General features: G+C 37.5%; 1 pseudogene; it reads left to right on the top strand.

Annotated features, from left to right (window-relative positions):
- The window catches only part of LOC103192048, a 5,226-nt pseudogene extending 4,843 nt beyond the window's left edge, over positions 1-383 (top strand).
- The last annotated feature ends 9,544 nt before the right edge of the window (positions 384-9,927 follow it).

The raw sequence follows: 9,927 nt of genomic DNA, 5'->3' as shown, positions 1-9,927 counted from the left end.
GGCTGGTGCGGGATCAGGCAGTGTTTCGTTCTGCTGTGCATGGGGTCGCTATGAGTTGGAAACGACTCGACGGCACTTAACAACAACAACAACAACTTCTAGTAGCATCATTTGTAGCAGCCAAGATGTCAGAGAATTTGAGAGGGAAGAAACACAAGGCAAAGAAGAAAGTGTAGAGCCTAGATCTTGCCCTGTTGCCTCTGACTCTTGTATGACTTGCCAAGATCGACCAAAATATGGTTGTATCATCCATGGCAAAGCAGGACATCTTATAGCATGTTTCACATGTGCAAAGAAGCTAAAAAAAAAAAAAAGAAAGAAAGAAGCCCTGTCCTGTATGTAAACAACCAATCCAAATGATTGTGTTAACTTCTTTTCTCTAATTGACCTGTGTGTTAAAGTAGATTTATATATTTCCATCTTTATAAAGCTAAAAATTTAGATGGATATTTTGGCAACATGAAATTTATTTTTATTTTTTAAAATATATATAAATATATTTTAAATATATTTTAAAATCTATATTTATTAAATATGTAAAATGAAAAAGTTGAAAAAAAAAGAAGAAGAAGAAAAATACCGATTTAGAAAATTCTAAAACATTGCTTAAGGATTGCAGTGCAGTGTATTGCTTGGTATGTCCCATCTAATCATGGTCTTTGTGACTCCTACCAAATGATTGGGTGAGTCTATACATAAGGGAGGAGCTCTGGTGGCATAGTGCCTAAGTCATTTGACTGCTAACTAGAAGGCTGGCCGTTCAACCCACCAGCCACTCCTCTGAAGGAAGGTTGAGCAATCTACTTACACCCACGAAGGGGACTGGATAGCTTGTTAATAATGTAAATAAGGTGCATGGCATGCTTGTGGGGATAGGACTGTGCAAATAAGATGTATGGAACCTTAACGTGGGGATTGGTTAGTTTTGCCATCTCATTTATCTTAGAATGAGCCATCCCAGAGGCAGAAAGGAGAAATCTCAATATCGTCAAGAAAAAAGAGCCAAGAGTGAAACATGTCCTTTGCACCTGAGATCCCTGCACTGAAGTACCTCAATCTAAGAGACAGAGAGCTGTGATACCAGAGACAGCAAAAGAAACAGAGGCAGAAAAGCAATAGTAGCAGAGGCAACAGAACCAAGAGACTGGCACTAGACAGACCAGTGAGCTTTCCATCCCACACAGTGAGAAAGCTGACTACCTTTGGGCCAAGGCTTACTGGTGGAATGGGGTGCATCTAGGCACTTATCGGCAGAATAAAAGAACTTTGCAACATTTGCCCAAGCAGGGCAAAGGCCAGGCCAAGGACTGAGGGCCAAACAGAGATTTGTGTTCAGCTATGGCTGAGGGGAGGCTGTCTTGAATGAAGAACTATATCCTGAGCGCACCTGATCCTGAATTGTAACCTGTTACTTCCCTAATAAGCCCCATAATCATGAATATTGCATTTGAGCTCTGTGTGGGCATTGCAATGGATTATCAAACCCAGCAAAGAAGTAGAGTGCCACGGGAGAGATGGTTGGTGTCAATATTGATAAAAAGTTTGGAGGGTGGATGCATGTCTGACCCCTGCCTCATAGGAATCAGCCCTGGGCTGTTGATCTTGATCCTTCTCCCACCTTGTGAAATTAGAGGAGGTCAGATGCCGCCCCCACACCATTTTTAACAAGGATATTTATCAAATATTGGCCTGTTGTTGCTCTGTGCCATCAGGTCAGATCTGACTCATAGTAACCCCTCCTTGGGTTTCCCAGGTGGTATCAATAAGAAGTAGATTGCCCAACCTTCTTTCCGAGGAGTGGCTGGTGAGTTTGAACTGCCAGCCTTCTGGTTACCAGTCAAGTGCCTTAGGCTCTATGCTACCAGAGCTCCCAAATATTGGCCCATGAAATAGCAAATCTTATTATAAAGCCAAAGTAATGAGAGACTGTAATAGTGACTCAGAGAGACAAATAGATCCATGAAACTGAAGCAGATACTTGATGTAACAGAGACGTAATTACAAATGAATAGAAGAAGAATGAACTAATCAATTAACAGTGATTGGACAGTAAGATATCCATACAGAAAACAAAATAGATTATTTTATACCTTACATACATTAAAAATGCCCCAGGAAGATTAAAAAACAAAATATAAAAAGCAAAATGTTACACACTTTAGAGGAAAATAAAGGAGACTTGATAAGTCTACAGTGTGGCAGAAGTCCTAAAATAGAACAAAGAAAAGCACAAATGAAAAGGAAAAGTTTATAGATCACCTACATTAAAACTAAAGCTAATATTGAAGAAAACACAACACACAGGTGAAAAGACAAGCCACACACTAGGAAAAAATATTTGCAACACATATAACTAACAAAAGGATCAGTACCCAGAATATGTAAAGAGTCTATAGAAATCAGTAACCTAACTGAAAAATCGGCTGTTGACAGAATAAGAAATTCATTGAATACTAAATATATAGAATATTTAAATCCTAATAGTAATAAAAAAGGGAAATAAAATTAAAACAATGTGATACCATTTCACATTTATCAAGTTTGAAAATACTTAGTGTTTGCCAGTATGTGAGGCAAAGTGAATTCTCATTTATTTCTGGTGGGATTAGAAGTATTACTTTGGAGCACAATTTGGCAATGTCCAATCATTTTGAAGATGAGCATCACCTGTTGTTGTTGTTAAGTGCCATCGAGTAGGACCCATAGCAATCCCTCCTTGGGTTGCCGAGGCAGTATCACTACGGGAGTAGATTGCCCCATCTTCCTTCCAAGGAGTGGCTGGTGGGTTTGAACCGCCAGCCTTCTGGTTAGCAGTCGAGTGCCTTAGGCACTATGCTACCAGAGCTCCCACTAAGACCTAGTAATTCTGCTCTTATATATACAACTTTACGTATACATGGCAGGCTGCTGAACTTAAAGAAACTCTCCAACAGGCACACAAGCAGAAATACAAAAAGTTAATTGTGATAATTGTTTATTAAAACAAAAGAATGGGAACCAAAATATGCTTAAATAAAAGAAAGACTACATGTTGATATATCCATGAAGCTGAAAGAGTTTACAGAAGCTAAAATGAATTAACATATTTGCAGGACACAGATAAGTCTCAAAAACACAATATTAAGAAAAGAAAGTTGTAGAGACATTAGTATGGTATAATATAATATACATATAAAGTTTGAAGTATGCAAAAATACCATATAAATAAAAGTATAGAAGCGTGAATTTAAAAATAAAATCAGAATAATGTTTCTCTCTGAAGAGAGACAGAAATGAATGAAAGCAGAAGAGTTGTGTTAGGGAAGACCTTTAAATTTTATTCTTAAACCAAATAATTTGAAGTAAACATGGTATTATTTGATAGTAAAAAGAAAGAGAAATGGAAGAGAGAGGGAGGGAAGAAAGAGAGAATAAGAAAGGGAAGGAAGAAGAGACGGAGTAAAAATATATATTTTGAGTCCAAAACTCTAGACCAATGACTGACACTTTGTCTTCCAGGATAGAGTTATTTAAATTTAATAATAATAATAATAATAAATAGATCCAAGGAGAAATTCCCCCAATTTTTTAAACCCTTATACAATAAACAAACAGGGCTAGGTTTGATATGATTTCATAAAAGTTCATTAATTTAAATCAATTGCAGGAAGGTCAGTTTAAATTAAATGAATCTGGAAACTTTGAGTCCTTAAAGGTTTGCAATTGGAAAATAGTCTATACCTTCAGATATTCAAAGCAACCGGAACAAACATTTTACCTTTCTGTGTGTGGTGGGTTTATATTTTGAAATATGAAGCCTATCAGTCTCTATACATCCCCTCCTCTCTCTCCCTTGTACCCATAAGGCAACTTTCCCTACCCCTATCCAGACTGAAACTAACACAAAAATTCAAAGAAACCTGTAAGTTAAGTGCCAGTTTTTGGGGAAAAAAATTCTGTATTTATAAATTCATCTTTAATATCATACTATATATATTGTTTTTAACTGTTTTACTAAACAGCAAAATTCTTCTTGGTTGTTTTGCCAGAATGAGATCATTCCCTTCATACTTTTTTTGAAATCTGTTTTTTTCCAGTCTGCCTTCTTCATCTCTATTTCAGAAAATATTCATCTCACCTAATATTAGACTTTAGTCAGATTTTCCCCATAGGCCCAGATATTCCCTTTAAAACTGATTTACACAAACCATAACCAATCCAACACCACACATTATACCTGGTTATTTCTTCCCTTAAGAATCTTTTCAGCCCAAACAGACTTTTTGTTTTAATGAGCCTAAAATGTTACCTTACAGGATGTTGCTATTTCTAAATTTATCTGGTTGTGTCCCTGTGGTGAATTTTGTTTTGTTCATTACTTCCTAAACTTAAAGTTTTATCTAAAACCTGTATGGATTCAAGTTAAACATATTTGGCTTCACTGGAACGAAACGAGTCCTTAGCACCAAAGTGTTATTATGTGTTAACACCTCTTCTTCCTATATGAGATATCCCCTAAATTATTATCATGAAGTTAATTTTGTATTTTTAACTTCCTATATTTTTGTAGGGAGATATTGAAAATGTACAGGGCAAAGAGATACATATAGGTAGGTGGCATCGGAAGTGTCAGTTCATCTATAAAGACAAAGGAAGTCCTGACACATGCTACAACATGGATGAACCTTGAAAACATTATGCTGAATGAAATAAATCAGGCACAAGAAGACAAATATTATATAATCTGACTTCTATGAAATATATAGAATAAGCAAATGCATAGAGATTAAAGTTTATTAGTGGTTACCAGGATCTGGCGGGGAGGAGGGAATGTTGAAGGGTTACTGAGTTTCGGTTTTGGTTGATATCAAACTTTTGGAAACTGCACAACATGTTGTTTTTAGGTCCTGTCAAATTGGCTCCAACTCATAGCGACCCTGTGTACAACAGAATGAAACACTGCCTGCTCCTGCACCAGCCTCACAATCTTTTCTATACCTGAGCCCATCGTTGCGGCCACTGTGTCAATCCATCTCGTTGAGGGTTGTTCTGGTTACCTAGTGCCGCTCTGACAGGAATATACCAGAAATGGGATGGCTTGAACAAACAGGAGTTTGTTCTCTTAGTTTGGAGGCTTTAAGTCCAAGTTCAAAGTGTCAGGCTCTAGAGGCTATGTGAAAGCCCCTCGACCTTGGGCTTCCGCTCTGCCTCTTGCTCCCAGCCCACTGAAGCTAGAAGCATCTCTTCACTCAGGCAGCTTCTAGCTCCTGAGGCTAACAAGCCCAAAGTTGACAAATAAAATGGCACAGGCTCGGTGTTACAAACCACATGGCAGGCCATTAATTCAAGTCCATTGTAAGTCCCAAGGTCAGCAGAGCATGGCAGGTTGCTGAACAACAACTCAGCTCCATGCAGGGTCCAAGCATGCCATAAGCTAGACTATCCCCAAAGCTTTTCCTTATATACAGGAAGCAGACTGCATCCCAAAGGCAAATACTCAGCTCCTTGTGGCTGATCCCACCATGGAGTTGATTGCCAGTCTCATCATGGGGAATAACTACCACTGGCTGCCCAGCCCACTCAACCAGGCCCAGCCAAGTTGACACACAAATTTAACTACCACAAGGATCTTCCCCTTTTGCATTGACCCTCCATTTCTCCAAGCATGATATCCTTCTCCAGGAAATGATTCCTTCTGACAACATGACCAAAGTAGGTGAGATGAAGTCTGGCCTTTCTCACTTCCAAGGAGCATTCCAGCTGTACTCCTTGGTAAATGTAAGTAATGTCACTAAATTATACACTTAAAAATGGTTAAAACGGCAATTTTTCCCAAGGAGGGATCGCTATGAGTCAGATCCGACTCGAAGGCAGTGTGTTTATATTTTACCAAAATGAAATTTAAAGCAAAACAAAAACAGGAAGTGTAGGCCTTCACATCTGGTGGTCTCTCTAACTTAGGAGACTTAGGATAATTCCATGAAAGAACATTAGAAAGGATGACATTCATTGCCAGTTTGTCAGCTATAATTGGTGGGCTAAGAAAGTGTAATACAGGCTTCATCTCCAGCTCTCACTGCCTCTGAGGACGAGGAAAAATTGTTGTAATAACAGAAATTTTGTTTGTTACATACACACACACACACACATAACATATATACATACATACTAGTGGTTTTTGGAAACTGTTTCAGGGACAAATAATGTAGAAATAAGCACATTCGATGGTATAATTAAACTGGGTAGATGTGTGATGATCTCTCCATCTTTATCAAAAGTGTATAACTGTTTATACACTTATAGCATCGTTATCAAACGATGTTTATAGCATCGTTATCAAACCAACCGAACATGCTAAAGTTCTTCCAAAAACATTTTCTTTCAAGAGGTTAAATATTCTACTCCTTCCAACTTCTTCACATGATTATTCTATCTAGTAAATCAAACTTTAAACTGGTCTAAGAATAATTCTTATGGAATCTGACTGATCTAATCTAGGATTGATGAGGAACTGCTCTGGTGTTAAATTTACCCATCAAAAACTACTTAAATAACGTGAAATTATTTTCCCAGCCTTTGAAATAGATGTTGATTATGAAGCCAATTTTTTTGGCATCTAAGGAAAAAGAGAAATCAACATGAGTTGATTCAACTCATAGCGACCCCTCCTTGGGTTTCCAAGTAGATTGCCCAACCTTCCTTCCGAGGAGTGGCTGATGGGTTTGAACCACCAGTCTTCTGGTTAGCAGTCAAATGCCAGAGCTCATAGTTAAAAAAAAAATTAGGGAACTATTATTACTGACATGCTTACCACATGTTCTTGTTATAAAACATTGAAAAAGATACAGGTGGGAGGATTATTTTTTTGTATTCATAAATTCCTTATAGTTGAGGTCATAGTGTTTTGAACTGCTTAATATTTTGACTGTGACATTATTTTATTTTTAATATAGATTAGTAAATGGTGTATAAAGCTAGAAACAAGAAGGCAATCTATAAACCTCAAGGTCCTGTAGAAAGGAGTCATAACACAGCAAATGTGGTGAGTTAACTTATGCACATATATAGACTGAAACTACTCAAGCATTACAAAGAATCAAGTTCAAAGTTAATTCCACTCTGTTGAATGCATGCCAAAATCCATAATTTTTTTAATGCAATAAGGACTATATCAAACATCCTTAGAATGTAGAACAGAGTACATAAGAATTCAATCACTTTTACGAAATACAAGCTGATAACTTTTATTCCTGTTTGTAATGTTTGCATCAGTCACCCCGGTGCAATGCAACAACACCTTTAGTATAATACAAACATCTACCATCTCAGCTCTGCCTATTACTAATCCTAAGACCTAAGGAAAAAAAAGAAAGAATCTAACAATGTGCCCTACAACTTCCTCAAATAAAAATTTGAATCATAGTAACTATCTTGAAAAGTTGTTATAAGGCTACAAATAAGTGGGTAAAATACCTGATTTAAAAATATATATATTTTTCTTTTGTTGTTGTTGTTGAAAATATATATAGGAAAACATACATCAGTTCAACAATTTCTACATATACAATTCATTGACATTGATTGCATTCAGGTTGTATAAACATTCTCATCCTCCTTTTCCAAATTGTTAAGCCCCCCTCATTAATATAAACTCACTGGCCCTTAAGTTTGCTATCTAATCTATTGAGTTGCTGTTGTCAATTTGATGCCATATGTAGATAGTTCTTAAAAGAGCACAATGTTCAAGGCAGACATTCCTTTAGTGCCTACTGTGATTCCCAGGCTATCATCTTTCATTATATAAATCTAAGAAACCATACTTGGATGTATTTGGCTACTTCATGTAACTGTGTCCAAAAAAAAAAGTATAAATTTGTCCAATACTACTTTGGAGTATTTATATTACTTTAATTTATGTTAATTTAAATTATAATTAAAGACAAGTGTATTCTCTTTAATAATGTGGCAGACACAGAGATGTGTGCCTTGGATACCCCAAAAGCAAGAACTCATTGTCCAGCTGTGAGGAGTGTGGCTGTGGCTAGCTAACGGCCTCCAGCTGTTAGTCCTTCAGAGTTTGTTTCATCTTTCCAACCCAGATCACACTTGTATGGTGGCTCCTGGCCAATAACTGAGCAAGGAGGTGGTAGCCAAACACAAGTTCTTCCCACGGCAGCCCCAGAGCCAATGACTGAGAAAGAGCAGCCTAACCATATCCGCACAATGCATGACTCCTCTAATCATGCATTAGATTATGTGCTGTGCTCTGGAGCACACCACTGGGCTGGCAGAGGCTTTGTCAGTTGGCATCATGCACCAACAGCTCACCTTGCCCATTCCTGCTTCCTTCCTTTTTTATCCACGAGTTTACTCCCAGTAAATATTTTGCACACCTAATTCGGCCCGAGTCTCTGCTTCTGGAGAATACAAATTGTGGCATTAATAATCTCTAAGAGATTTATGTTACCAAACAGCAACAAAACCCTGTCAGAAGAATCAAAAGAAGTGTAGAGGTCCTTCACAGAGGACTAGCCTAAACACTCCAGATAAGTATCTACACTATTCTAAATAAAAAATTCATAGCTTCCATCTGTACCTGTTAGTGTTAAAACAATAATAATGACTGCAGGCATTTTTTCCTGCTTGGTCTAATATGAATTTTCTTACTACAAATTAAATGCACTTCTTACTGTATTCTCTGTGAAGGTGAAGAAGAAAAAAGCACCTGATTCAAGACACTTAAGCCCTTCCTTTGTTATCTATCAAGATTCTCAACTTCTTTAAAATCCCTCTAAGATTTTATTTTTCAAGATATTAATCATTTTTACTGCTTTTCTCTGGATGTTATCCAAACTCTCCACCCTGCATCTGTCTTCTGAAGAGTTTCAAACTCATAGCATGTCTCTCATAAAAAGCTGGCTGTAGTGGAATAAAATAGGCAATCTCAATGACCATAACTCTGAAAAGGAGTAACTATCTAAACCAGCAATAACTAATTTTATGACTATGTTCACCTTTACTAGTCAAAAATTGCATATCCTTTAATATTGTATTTGTTTGTAGGCTATCTCTACATATATTTCTATTCTAGAGAGAATTCTGAGTAGCAGTATATAAAATGCATCGAGTCAGCAATATGTTGGCATGACTCCAACAGAAATATAAAACTTCATGTTTTCCATCAATTCCATAAATAAATGTTTTATAAAAACATTCCATTAAAATAAGAAAACCAACACGTATCCCTGAAAGTGATCTGAAGGACACACTAGAGAAGAAAAACCATGTTCTTTCACCTTGCCATTAATGTTTAACCTCTTAAAATGAGCAAGAACATTGCTGTCAACTCTACTTGTGGTCCATTTTCTTCATGAGCTGGTTTCTTGGCATCTACAGTCTGGTATGACCTGCCTTTCCAGCACATTCTCTAATAACTCCTTCACCCTCCCTTCATTTCAGTCACACTGAACTACACACCATTTCTTCCAAACACTGCTACTTTCCCTAGCTCTCAATCTTGTTTTCTGTTTCCTGTGTTCTCAAACACCTTCCCTCCCATTTAACGTACTTCACAGCCCAATATGAAAATCTCCTTTGCCTTGAAGTCCTTCTTAATACCCACAGTTGTGCTTTCTCCCATCTGTGAATTCCCAGACTCTCTGTTGCACTATAGCATTCTACATGATCTTACCTGATTCTCTCTCTCTCTCTGTATGTATGTATTGTATGTGTGTGTGTGTGTGTGCACGTAAATGTATGTATGTATGTATGTATATAGGAGCTCTGGTAGTATAGTGGCTAAGGCACTTGACTGCTAACCAGAAGACTGGCAGTTCAAACCACCAGCCGCTCCTTGGAAGGAAGATGGGGCAATCTACTTCCATAGTGATACTGCCTCGGCAACCCAAGGAGGGGTCACTATGAGTCGGGTCTGACTCGACTGCACAT

This window comes from Orycteropus afer, unplaced genomic scaffold, assembly GCF_000298275.1.
Source record: "Orycteropus afer afer isolate SDZICR_OR568_19922 unplaced genomic scaffold, OryAfe1.0 scaffold00023, whole genome shotgun sequence".
NCBI classification, from domain to species: domain Eukaryota; kingdom Metazoa; phylum Chordata; class Mammalia; order Tubulidentata; family Orycteropodidae; genus Orycteropus; species Orycteropus afer.
This window is presented reverse-complemented; position numbering and strand designations above follow the sequence as displayed.